Source organism: Pipra filicauda, unplaced genomic scaffold (assembly GCF_003945595.2).
Source record: "Pipra filicauda isolate LSUMZ 115617 unplaced genomic scaffold, ASM394559v2 scaffold27_size4233163_pilon, whole genome shotgun sequence".
Lineage (NCBI taxonomy): Eukaryota > Metazoa > Chordata > Aves > Passeriformes > Pipridae > Pipra > Pipra filicauda.
Window position 1 is genome coordinate 1,793,781 of NW_024104398.1, and position 13,589 is coordinate 1,807,369.

A 13,589-nucleotide genomic window follows, 5' to 3' on the forward strand; every position below is an offset into this window, starting at 1 on the left:
ATCTTAAAACAAACTAGATTAATAATAGCAAATCCCTATAAACTATGAGTAATTCAAATTCCTGAATATCATGACAAATTTCATGGAAGATAAATTCTTCTGAAAAAGTATCTCCACCTGCGGACTGCTTTTACCAAGCTACTCAAGTGAACAACTGGTCTAGTGCTACTGTCTGGTCTCTTCTCAACACTTCCATACCTGGAAGAATGGCTGATAAAATTCCCTCCGTTCTGCCAGAGTTCTCCAAACCTTAAATTGTATAGAGAGATGTGCATTGTTTCATTGATATTACTTATAGATTTCTGTTTTCTTTATTTTTAGCAAAAGTTGTATCATTGCATAAGCATCTTTCTCTCTTGAAGTAATTAAGACTCTGCCGAAGTCCAGCTGCAGAGAAAGACAGGTTTGTAAGAGTGTACATGTGTTTGGAAGGAGATTTGACAGCTTGTGAGTTATCTAGGCTTGAAAACCTGACAATTGGATTGTAATGTTTGAAATTTATATTGCTGGTTTAATTACCAAATAAATCTTAGTATATGTTCAGGGAGCTGATGGGGTACTTTTTTTTGTGGACAATATACCTTCTGCTTTCCTCACCTTTCATTATTTATACCTGCCTGATACTATACCTCTGATGTTCTTGGTATCTATTCATTTGGAAAAAGGGAAAGGTTACTTTCCATAATAGCTTTCTCATGCTGCATAAGATAGATTGTAAAATGACTGCTTTTTGGCTGGGGAAAAAAAGGAAAATTTCTCTATTGTCACAAATCACTGTCTGCATTTTACAATACTATATCTCTCTGAGCAGCTGCAGTTTAGTGTAGGGATTGCCCTTCTTCAGCAACATGAATGTGTTCTTAAACAGCTGGAGATAAGCACATTCAGAGCCTTACTGAGAACACACCATCACATTTCCATTGGTAATGAGCGAAACATCTACACTACTTTCCATCTGAAATGAGCTTTACTGTAAGCTAAAGATACCAGTAACCAAGAAAAAATATCATGTCAGGTGGGCAGTAGTCTCTTGGAAGCATGGTGGCTCTTGCCCTTACACATTAGCAATAAAATTCATCCCTGTGATATCTCCAGTAAACACAGATGCTTACTTGCACCTACAAGGGAAGTTTTTCTCATTCTTGAAGTTATTATAGAGATGATTTTGAAACAAAGAAAGGTGCAAGACTGTAAACATCAGGATACTACATGATAAGGAGATTTAAGAATTACACAGTTGCAGATAACTGTATGGTTTGGGATTTTTTTTCCTCTCATTTGCTCAAGTTGTGGTTCCTATGTTTGCATGGTAACCTTGTCAAGGACTGCATGAGACAAAATACTATGCAGCAACAATGCATAAGCATAGGCTGCGTTTCATGTTTCCGCTATAGGATGAGGATTCATGACAGAGTTGGGATCCAAACATCTCCCCAGACCAGTGGGTTTCTGAGTTGCCCCCTCAGGTCACACACAGGCTCCTGTGGACAGCTGTGGCATTGCTCAGGCTCGCAGAGCTCCTGCTTTGGGCACAGAAAGAGGAGTCCCCTCAGCCACAGCTGGGCTGTCAGCATAAGACAGGCTGGGTTTGAGCCCCCAGGGATAGAGAAAGGACCTTGTGCTCACCTGCCCCAAATTTACCCTTTATGCAGGAGTAAAGAAAAAGATGACAGACACTGTGGTGCTCTCCTGTTCCTAGGCCATTTTGGTATGAAAAGCTCCTGAATTTGCTTTATTTCACACTGACTACAGCAATTTTGGTAACCGCCAAAGAGCTTGCTGAGCAATTATGATGGCTCCTACCTCTTCCTTGCTCTGCCAGCCTCCCATGTGGAAATGGGGCTGGCTGGCTGCAGCCACATTGCTGAGTCAAGACCCCAAAATGATTCTTACTAAAGGGAATTCTAACATGAGGCATCTTTCCCTCTGTTTTTCCATGCTGAAGCAATAGCAAAGCACCCTCCACTCAGTTCCTTTTGTAAATGTTCCTGTTGTGTTTGACTCACTGAGACAGATGAAGTGACCCTACAGCGAAATTTTTGGCTACACAGCCAACTCTCACAAATGTTACTGGCCATTTTTCCTTTGTTGGAACTGCAGCACTGGGGCTGGGCTGTGGGCTAACCATGCTCTCTGGTTAGCTTTTCAGGTCAGCTTTTCAGGTCAGCTGATATAGAAATATGCACCATTAACCCCCTCTTCAACAATAAAGTTCCCCAATCCCTCCATATGGGATCAGCCTTCACAGAGATGTGCAACAGGGCCAGTTCAAATGAGGTGTCTGGGTGAAGGCTTTGTTTTCTTTCTTGTGTTAAACTATCCTTGGTGCCCCGTTGCACAGGGGTCTCCAGAGGCAGAGACACCCTGCAGTGGAGAGGAGACAGGTTGATGGTACATTTTGTATTTGTGACTCCATGAGATATATGTGAGGTAATAAAGCTCTATCTGGATTACATGAACAAGACACCCACTGAAATGCTTCAGCATTTAAAAAAAATCCTGATTAAAAAGCTGGCCTTCACTTCTAGCTCCAAGCAGGCAAGGACTGCAAATAAAAAATCGCCTCTCTCCTCTCACTCTTCTATTGGGAGAATTTTGCATAAATTAAAATTAATGCATTTTTTCAACTAGGTCAGTGGAATGTAAATGTTCTGTTCCAGAGAGGATTATACATGGTAACTCAGTTAAGGGACACACAGCACAGATCAATCCTGCTGCATTTATCAAAGCTGTGCTGTTTGGAACAGAAAGCAACCAAAGTTTTCCTACCAAAAACACTTCATTGCAGTATCAAAAGGCTCATGGGGCTGAGGATGGGTATTTGTCTCACTCCTGGGAAATCTCAAAGTCTTTCACTTTTGCCTCTATGTCAAATATGTCCTCAAATGTGGTCATGAAATCTGTATGATAAAATGGGACAGCAGAAACATCCCCATCTCAGTGGTTTTTAGCTCCAGTGGGAAAATGCCTCCCTGTGTTTGCAAACCAGGTAATGCAACATGAGACTCAGCAGCAAGTTGAGCAAAATTGAATTTGTGCTGCCCCAGGAGCTTGTCTGCTCCTGCTGTCAGGCCCACATCTGGTTGCTGCCAGTTGCGTGCTGCCTTCAACAACTGCCTACTTTGTTTATGTTTTAGACCCCACAGTCAGCCTAGATGCAGACACTGTGCCAACTGAGCTCGTGCATCTGAGTCCCTGGTAGAGTCTGCAAACAAGCAAATAAGAAGAAATATAATTTTATCTCTCTCTCTCTGGCTTGGATTTTCTCCTGCACCACAAATCTGCAAGCACACACACACTCAAGTGTATAGAAATGAATGGCCACCCTGACTTCCTGCCATGCTGGAGAGAGGCTTCAGAGGTAAGCAGGCATGTTGCTGCTTTCAGAACTGGACTAGGACTTTTGTTTTGATGGGCTCAGTACTGTATGTTCCGGTGTAAGAAAAGATGCTATGACTGAGACCATAATACAACAACAATTCAAACAAAATCTTCACAAAAAAATAAAGTATTTTTTTCATGATGGATGACACTTTGAATTACGTTAGCTCCCTAGAACAACCTCGTCTTTTAAAAAAAATCATAACTAAATCTTTCCGAGCTGCAGACATCCTTTTATGAGGATCAAAACAAAATTGCTATCAATGCAGAATAGTCCCAAACAAACTTGTAAGTAGTGCGCGGAAGGAAATGGGACCTTGTTTTTCACATGGTTCCAGTACACACATTCCTTGCCTCTCACTGCATAATCATACCCAGGATGTATTTTCCCATTCCTTCAAATAAAAAATGCTCCTGTGAATAAGATGAAAAGTCTCTATAGCCCAGTATCTCACCTCAGATATCAGCTTATGTAGATATTTAAGGAAGGGCACAAGGACAGGGGCAGTATACAGTGATCTGCACCTGATACCCTCTTCTGGTTTTTGGCAATCGATAGTTTCAAGAGTCCCTGAGCTACAGGTTGAAGGTGGATTTTTCATCCTAACAGTGGTCCTATATGGCATGACTTTGTCTAAGTCTTATTTAAACACATTTGTGCAACAACAAGTTGCTGTTTTGGCAACAAGTCCCATGATTTAATGCATCATGTGGAAAATTTCTTCCTTATGGTTTAAATCTATTGTAGGATAATTCAATTTGTTATCCCTAATTCTTGTATCGGAGAAATACAAATTAACCTTGGTCTGTTTACCTTCTCCATGCCATTGGTGATTTTATACACTTACATCTAGTCACCTCAGGTAGTTTTCTTTCAAGTTGAAAAGGTCTAATTTAGTCTTTCCTGAAAAATAAACTGTTACAAAACTCTGACCATCCTTGTTACCTGTTCTATATCTTTCCTAAAGTTATTAGCTCAGTGCTGGAACACTATTTTCTATTCTGTTTTATTGTGTTCTCTCATTTAGCAATTCCTACTATTCAATTTGCCTTTTGACTGTTGCAGGGCAGTAAGTGATGTTTTCAGAAACCTCAATTTCAGTTACCCAAGAACTTTCTTGAGTGTTGCTATCTAGAGACCGTCACTGCAGATGTATAAGTAGAGTTATTTTTTCCCTAAGTGCCTTACTTTGCACTTGTCAATACTGAATTTCATCTGGCACTTCAATGTCAGTTGGTATTATAAGCTCCTTCTGCAAAAGTCAGCTTTAGCTTTGATTATTATGAATAATTTTGTATCATCTGCAAACTTTGCCAGTATTCACCCGCTTTGCCATGCCCCATATAGAGATGGTGAACAGCATCGATCCTAGCATAAGCCCTTGGACACCCCTTTTGTAAACCAATCCAGAGGAAATGTTGCTATATTTATTCTGTTATTCATACAGCTCCCTATCACATTACTCACCTTTGTTCCTTGAGGTGGTGGCTGGTGTAAGTTCTGCTTTGGTAGCTCAGAAATTTCATATTTGCTCTTTCAGCACACTGAGTTGAATGCTATCTTGTCCTTGTTGTTTTATCCAGGTCAATTTATCCAAAAGGGTCTGCTTTTCAGAGGCTGGCTGTGCTTCTCTTTGTCCAAAGATGTTTCACCTTGCCATCAAAGCTTCAGCTCTGGGAATAATGCAGATGTAATCACTTGTTTATCAGAAAATGTAAAACTTTTGCATTTTCCAGCAAAACTAATCCTTAACAGAAGGGTCCTGTACATCTAGGTTAAGCTCTTAGACTGAGGGGGATTTCTCGACCAGCTCAGGCCTGAGGACTCCCTCAGTATCCAACATTTAAGTTCTATCAGTTGCAACTGGACAATTGTTTCAAATATATCACATTGTAAACCCGGACTGCTGGAATTAGCATTCTGTTCAGCATTGAACACGGTGGAGTAGTGTCCTTCTCATTGTCCAAAAGAAGTGGGTTAGGAAGAACTGATTGCTGCTAATCAAAGGTTAGTTTAGTAGAGTCCATATAAATAAGAATATGTTGACATCTTTAGAGTGCACATAAGCTCATGCTCATGTATTCCTCTGAACTGGGATCTACAGCAGCACACATATATGCTCATACCTCTTCCTGTCAGTGAGAAGGAGACTCCTAGCAGGACAGCAAGTTGCATTTTCACCCTTTCTTTTCCTATTTACTCTCAGTGCAGGTAGCTCTATAGTCTACAGATCTTTCTCTGACAAGCAGATGCAGAGGCAGAGTTCTGTTTTAGTCAGGCTGGCAAACTGTAAGTCTCCTCTAGTTTACTTTGTGTCACTCCTATCTGATAGAACAAACAGTAGTCACTAAGCTGAGGATTGCCAAAGCTATGCCCAAGTATTGCTTGTACCACTCTTTGCTGTCCTTGAGCCTAGCATCAGATTATACTTCCATGAAGAAAAGAATACAAATTCTGCTAAGTATTTCAGGTATAAAAGCCTCCTCAGACATAAAAGTTTCATCAGATATAAAAGTCTATTAATTTCATTGCCAAGGTGCAAATCACACTGCAAGCAATAGACATTTAAGCTACTCTCACAAATAGCTACAAATACTTCTCATTCACCATGAGGCACTGATTAGAGAATTTTGTGAGCGAAGCACTACTTAAAAGCACTATCTGGATTAATTTCCCTGGTCCCCCATGATGGATCAGACCAGGCTCTCCAATACCACTCTCTCTCATGTGAAGCTCTGCTCGTGCCTGGCAGCTTGATGCACAGATCTAGCTTGTGCAACAGTGACAGGCTTTCCTATGTACTACATTCACTGGGGGCAGAAACAAAAGAAGAAAAATGACAAACTTGGCATCAGACTTGGAAAAATTGGTTTGGCCGCCCAATTTGGACAATATATTCTTATTGTTATTTGTCATGAGCAATTACACATTATTTTTTTCTTTATTAGCATTCTCTCTTCAAAAGATGATTGAAGAGATTGTGTAAGGCAAATAAACTTTTTTTTTTTTACTTCAGCATATTGGTGTTCAAAGTAGTTTTACATTCTGCAGGAGCACATACCAAACTCTGCTGCCTCCTGTCAGCACCCACCATAGAATCCCAGTGGACGTAAACACTGGGACGTAATATCCCAGAAAAGCAGAGTGCTAATGTGCTCCAAGTACCCAGCTCTTGTGTTTTTAATGGAAAACTCATGGTGGAACCTAATTTGGCACCTGTAAAAATCCACGCCCGGTTAAAATTTGGCTTCAGTGGGAGTACCAAGCCCAGAGATTCTAGAGCAAATACTGAGCTCCAGCAGAGACTGATTCTGATCACTAATGCCTCGATCAATATTGGCTCTGTGATTTGCTCGATTTCTTCGCTGCAATATGTGCTGCAGACCCTATTTTCCTCAGAAAGTCTTACCAATGCTTTATGAATGCAGGATTGGTCCCGAAGATTTGGATTCAAGCGCCTGGAAGGCGCTGAGGACGCTCAGGCAGCATTGAACTGAGGGAGCTCTAGGGCTGTCCTGGGTTTTGCTCAGGCATCCTTGAACCTTTTGCCCGTGCAAGGGACTCCTGGATACAGAGGCTCGTTTGTTTCCCTGCGATGTTTTTTCCTGCTCTCCTGGTGCGCAGCGTTTTAGCAGCAGCAGCACAGTGTGGGGAGATGGGAGCAACTCCTGAACGCACCCCTCAGCACCGTCTGAAAGGGGATAAGGGGAGAAGAGAGAGAGGGGATTTGTTATAAATAACAGTTAACCCCTGATGTTGGCTTTTCTGACCGGAGTAAAGGCTGCGGCTTGCCGGGGCCGGGAGCAGCGCTGGGGGAGAGGAAGGGAAGGAAGAAGGCAGGAAAGGAGGAAAGGAAGCAGGGAGGGAGAAAAGGAAGGAAGGAAGGAAGGAGGGAGAGAGGGAAGAGGACGGACCACAGCAAAGAGGAAAACCCACGGCGCGAACTTGAGGGAGCGGGCCGGGCCCAGCTGGGCTCCCCCAGCGCCGCCTCGCGGCAGCGCCGCGGCACGGCCCCGGCTCGGGCTGTTCAGCGCACCCCGGGGAAGGGCTCGTGGATCTACGTGGCTGTTCCCTGGAGCAGAGCGGCGAGGCGGACAGGCGTTTTCCCCGGGTGATGGCCACGTACCTGTGCCAGCACAGCCTGGGAATCAAATGCGGCACGCTGAGAGGCAGACCCTGGCATACACACTTAGTCCCAAGGTGCTCAGCACAAAGGCGCACATTTGGGCACCATCAGGGTAGTAAGGATGGCAGCAGCACTCCAGAGAAGTGTATGCTTCTCCGTCTCTGTGATAATTTCCTCTCCTGTGGAAGTTTCTACCCACCTTGCAGAAAAGCAGGCCCTGCAAAGCTCCTTGTGACCAGCTTGCTCAGCAAGTGCAGTGTGCTGTTTGCATTTCCCGACACTCACCTCCCATGGACCCTTCTAGGGGTTCCCAGGGTGACCCTCAGCAGCAGCTACAGACCTCATCACCTTTCCACACTCCTTTGAAGCAAAAGGACAACTTTAGAGAAGGACATTTCCAAAACTGGGATGGAGGGATGACACTGAACTTGGTACAACCTTGATTCTACTTCTTTGAGAACTGCTGCCTACAGCAAAGGTGGCTGAACTCCCCAAATTATGAATTGTGCTAAAGTTATGAGATAAGATAAAAGATAGTGTAGCTGCATGGTGTGGTTCACCAGTGCTGGTGGGCAGATAGTCTGTCTGGAAACACAGTAAGGGAGGCAATCGGAAGGAAATGTTAGGGATGTAACTGTGCCTTGCTAAATAGATAGCTGCGTGCCTCGTGGCCAGACTGCCCTGGGGGCCAGCTCAGGGCAGTACTGCCTGGGGCTGTCTGCACCTTATCCCAATGCCAAGGGCTGCCCAATTGCACATGCAGCCCTGTCTGGGCTGTGGGACAGAGTCATGCCCCAGGGTAAGGAATTGCTAGTCCAGGAGTGTCAGGGGTGTGTTTCTGGCTGCACCCAGCACTGATTTCAGTGTTGAAACACTGATGTGGAGAAGCCTCATCCAAGACAGTGGAACAGAAAACAGGGCTGTGAGCCTGACCAAAATGTGGGTAGGAGGAGCACTACACTTCTGGTCTCACATGGCCCTTCTGCACTGTAAGCTCAAGATCCAGACTCATCCCCTGTCCAGCGCCCATTGTGCATTTCTTATTTTGCAGTTTTTAAGAGAAGGTCTTCAACTTTTCACATGTTTATATTGATGTCTGTATTTTTTTGATCTTTTCTGCAGCACAGTTTCTCATCAACAGAAGCTCCATGTAGTGTTTGGTGTGGAGTTCATTACTGATCTTGAAATTAATTAATTCAGAATTATTTAAAAAACCCCTATATTTGGCCCTGCTGCTTCTTCTCAGTGCATACCTGCTGTGTGGGGAAGTAGAATTTAAACCTCCAGAAGGACCAAACCAAGGCCATGCTCTTTTCTAAACATTATCTTATTTACCAGAAAGAGACGCAGTGAGAGAGAGGCAGGATGAGCTTTGATCGTGTCCAATTATGGAGTGTAATATTGGATACATGAATACAACATTGTCATGGGTGCTTTTCTTTTCTGCCCAGAAAAACAAAATTCTCCTTAAAGAAACAGCTGTGTCCTGCCTGCAGCCTGCAGAAGAATGGCATTAGTCACGTGCAGTCCAACACGTAGCACAATTGTAAAGTTCGCTCTATGAGACTGACAGGAGCTATTCATATCGGCCCTCTCCACCATCTGCCTGAATGGCAGGCTGCGGGGTAGCTGCAGCCCCCCCTCACCGTCTCTGCATAGCCTCAGCACTTAGTGCCTGCTCAAAGTCTGTCCCCAAGTGCAGAAAATCAGGGATTGAAAGCAAAGAGAGGATGTCACTCAGGTCAAAGCAGACTGTCAAGAAGGGAAAAAAAAGGAGTGGGGCGAAAGAGTCAAAGCTTTATCTGTTGGGAGAGCCAGGTTGCTCTTCTCCTGGGAGCAGAGGTGTTAGTTTCAACGAGAAGATGAGGAGAGAGAGCAAAGTGGACAACTGGACAGCAGGAATCTGGGAAGAAATTCCATATTCTCCTTCCCTGAGATTAGAGGACTCATATACTCCTTCCCTGAGCTCTGGGGCAGGACCAGGCTTCATGAGGATCAGTGCCAGGGCAAGACATCCCTCCTGCTGTCTGCAGCACCTGTGTGCTGGGGTGCAGGAAGGGATGCCAAGGGCTTTGGCTGCACCCCTATGCACACTCTGTCAGACATCTCTTTCATATGAACCCACAGGTCCTGAGTTGGCCAGGCTCACATCCCAGGCTGAGACCAGGCTCTAAGTCTAGAGAACAACCTGTTTGGAGGCCTGAGCAGTATTATCAGTACCACACTACCTGTCTCCCTCACCCCTTTCCCCCCTGCCACTTTGAAGGTCAGACTAGATGGACGGAGGTTTGTTTTCATCCTATGAGCTGTTGTTCCTTCTCATTTCCAGGCAGTGATATTTTTCCTCATGACAGAAATTCCTGCTATCAGTTCCTGAGGTGCATGGCTCAGAGTTACTGCAATCCTTTCCTCTCTCATTGCATTTACTCCTAAGATTACCCAATTCTTGCAGTTTGATGTTAAATAACATCCATTTTTATGCCATCAGTGTGTCATTGACATCTTTCCACTTCAGTCACTGTCAACATGAAATCTAAAATCAGGATCCCTGAGTAAGAGTGTTAGTGGTCTTCCTCCATCTCAATACTACTCCTCTCCAGGCCAGTACTTCTGTTTTCACATGAACCATTATCACCTCCCCTCACACTCTTGGCTCTCTTTTTCAAGTGTGGAGGCAAAGCAGAGACTTAGGAAGCAGCAGGTGAGTGAAAAGATACTATGCAACTGAAATATCTTTGCTTTTAACTGCCTGTAGGGGACAAAGTAAAGGAACAATTCACTGGTGACCCATCTGGAAATTTTCCAGCTTATTGTCTTACGTTTCCCAACTGTTGGAGCCCCATTTTCTCTTTGCTTCGAAGTGCACATCCACTAGCCTCAACAAGGAGTCCTCTCCGAACCTCTCCTCTCCTCTCCTCCTGACAGTAGGGTGAACCCTGTGACAAAACCTGTTGCTCAGGTTAAGATGTAGAAAAAGCTTCATTTTAGTGGAGGAAAAAGAATTTTGAGTGAACTAGTGTCAGAACAGTGACCTCAGATGTTTTTTTGTTGCTCATCTGTTTAGTGAGCTGCCTTTTGCTTTACCAGCATGATTTGGGTGTTCCTGCTCTTTGAAATGCTTGTGACACTTAGGAGAGAGGGATCCCTGCCCCCATTAATGGTGTGCATTGTGGTTAGTGCGTCTGCTCACTCGGTCCAGGACAGCCTGGTGCTGGAATACCTTTGCTGAATTGGCCCCTCAGCCTGGAAAAAAGCTGTGGGAGATTTTGATGTAGAAGTGACTAAATATTGACATCACTTACAATGAGTGACACTTTAAAAACACTTTGCAGGTATTTTTGTGCAAGAAAATCTTCTTCATTCAGTCTTGAAGGAAATACTGCATTTTAGGAGAGACCTGGCTGCAATTTTCAAATGAACTGATTAATTCTTGTGCTTTACTTTAAAAAAGGAGTCAGAAAACTTTACATACCAAAAATTCCCAAGAAGACAGCTGTCAGGGGGTGACATGTCGGATATGAAGTGGCTCTCCAGCTGGTCCCTGTCTGCATGCTGGGAAGGCATGTGGAGACATTTTTTCAATTGCTGTACTAGTTTGACACGTTCACAGTGGAAAATGATGTATCATTCTTGAGCCTTTGGTTGGTGGACACTTCAAAGTGCATTGGATCCTCGTAGAGGAGTGCCCTATTGTTAATTGTTTCTTTCACATGTACATTGGGATGAACATGGTGAGAGCAGCGAGGAACAAAAGGGCTCCGGTGGCCTCTTAGAGAAAACCCTGTGCAGCTCAACCTGAGTCTGACCTTGAAAGGGTGGGTTGCTCTGGTTTTTAAATCCTGCTTGCTGGTTCATTCCCCTCTGACACCCCACTGTTACCCAGCTGCAGGAGAATGAGATGCAGGAGCACTGAGCATAGCAAGGCATGGGGAGCCCCTCCAGCCCTGCTATGTGGTGCCCAAGAAACCACATCCTGCACAAGCATCCTTCTGGGAGAGGATGGGCATGGCTGTAGTCTAGGAGCTTGGAATGGGCTTCTGCAGTAAGTATGTTGGAAGGGTGCTGGGTTTTCATTATCCCCCAGTAAGCAGGCAAGCCATATCCACCCTCCTAAGTCAACTGACCCCTTAGCCATCAGTCTCAGAGAACAGGGTCTTGAGCCCCTATGATTGGATGTAGGTCACATAATACATGGCATGAGTTTCTCAGGTCTCTGAGGATACAGTTCATTAAAATGCTGAGACAATCCTTTACTCCCAGGCATCTGTCACATGTCTCTCTGTCTCCCCCTCCTACCCCCTTGGGAGATCAACTAGCTCTAATGGGAGACTGCACTGTCCAGTCTGGGTTTGGAAGTTCAAGCACAGGAGGCAGTTTGTTCCTGCAAACAGAGACATGATCCCTTGGTGTACATCTCTTTCAATGAGCTAGACAAAACCTCTCCCTATAGCCTCAGGTGCACAGAAGTGTCTGTGTTGGGCCACAGAGAGGGGCCAAGCTCCAGCTAGTGAATCCTGAAATAGATGCTCAAGTAGGTGACTGGAAATTACCCCCACAAATGATCTGAAAAGAGAACAGAGGTTTGAATGCTGGCATAAGTAGATGACAGAGGGTGCAGACAGGGCTTGCTGCCCCAAGTTTGCTAGGGAATGAATTGCTTCTGAAATAGAAGCTGGAGGAGAGAGGCACATCTGCAAGTAGCAAGTCAGCCACTCTGTTACAGCCCACTGCAGTGCCATAAACTCTGTAGCACATTCTGTTGCAGGATGTCCTGACTCCCGGGTCTCCCTGGACCTGAAACACCTGAGCCTGGGCACCATCATATGTGGCTCAGGCCACACTGGAAGAAATTATGTGAATAGGGATGTCAGCACTGCGTGCACCAATACAGAGACACTGAAGAGTCATCCTTGAGGCCTCTGCCCAGAGTTTCGTATAATGGCACAGTCCAGATCTTGACTTCCTCTGATGAAAATTGGATTGATAGAAATAAAGTAAAATAACTGTCAGTAAAATAACTATTGTAAAATATAGTTGTTTTCAACCCTCAGTGCTCAGGCCTTTGATGCCTTACATCAGTAAGGTAGATTTTACTTGCAAAACGGCTTGGACTTCAGTCCCTGCTTTCTGCACAGTATGTGTGTGTTTGGTTCAGAGCTGGCAGCATCTCCCTGACAGTGGGTGCACAGGTCCTGTGGCCCTCTCCAGTCTTCCCATCCCTAGAGTGTGGACTAGAGATGGAGCATCGCTGCTCCAGCTGCAGAAGGCAACAAATCCTGGCTGGCATATAGGCTGCTGCCAGCTCTGTGTCATCAGTGTGTCCAGTGCACATGAAGGGGAGCTCTTCTGCTCTCCTCTTCCTCCAGCTCTAGGTTTTACTGTGCTATTAAGTAATTGCCACCCCTTAGGGATAAGCCTTCGAGAAGGCGAAGGGCTCACATAACTCTGCATCAGTAAAGGAAGCAGCTCAATTAGCATTTCACACGCCTTTTCTTCCCTCTCTTCTTACCTTCCCTGCAGCGGGCATGCTTTCCCCTTAAAGGATTGTCCTGTTTCTGCTCCTTGCCAGCGTTGGCAGGGTGACAGTAGTCGAGTGTGCAAACTTGTGCTATTGTCCCCAGGCCAGGGGGAGTCATGGAGACCCACTAATATGACACAGGAAAATGTTTGCTGATGGCAATTCTATGGGCTTTGTCTAACTCTTTCTCCATCATGACGACTCGATTTAAGTCTCTAACTGTTTGACTACAGATGCAAGAGTACTATCCAACTCCATCCTTTTGTTCGGGTAGTTTGAATGGGTAATTCAGCTTTTGTGTAACTCAATTGAGGGGGCAAACATAAAGACAAGATTCTTGAGCGCTCAAGCTCCCTTTCCATGGATATCTGCACATCTCTTTAGAGATTTGTTCCTTTCCTACCTTTTTCTGACATCATCCTCCCCTTAAAAAAAAAAAAAAGGCTCTGATGGGGAACGGTTAAAAGTAGGCTAGTCCAGTCCCCCGTATTACATTGTCCTGTGCCAATGAAGCATGGTTAGTATCAGCCCCCAGAGAGCTTTGGGGAGTGCAGGGAAAAGGG

At 44.7% G+C, this 13,589-nt stretch overlaps 1 long non-coding RNA gene across 1 annotated transcript in view; it reads right to left on the reverse strand.

The window, feature by feature from the left end:
- LOC113992283 overlaps nt 1-7,066 on the reverse strand; it is a 28,540-nt gene extending 21,474 nt beyond the window's left edge. Inside the window, exons 1-2 of the long non-coding RNA XR_005564041.1 lie at nt 6,792-7,066; nt 4,850-5,055 (exon numbers count right to left, since the gene is read on the reverse strand). This is a non-coding gene — a long non-coding RNA (uncharacterized LOC113992283). The remainder of the gene's footprint in view (nt 1-4,849; nt 5,056-6,791) is intronic.
- Between the last annotated feature and the right edge of the window lie 6,523 nt (nt 7,067-13,589).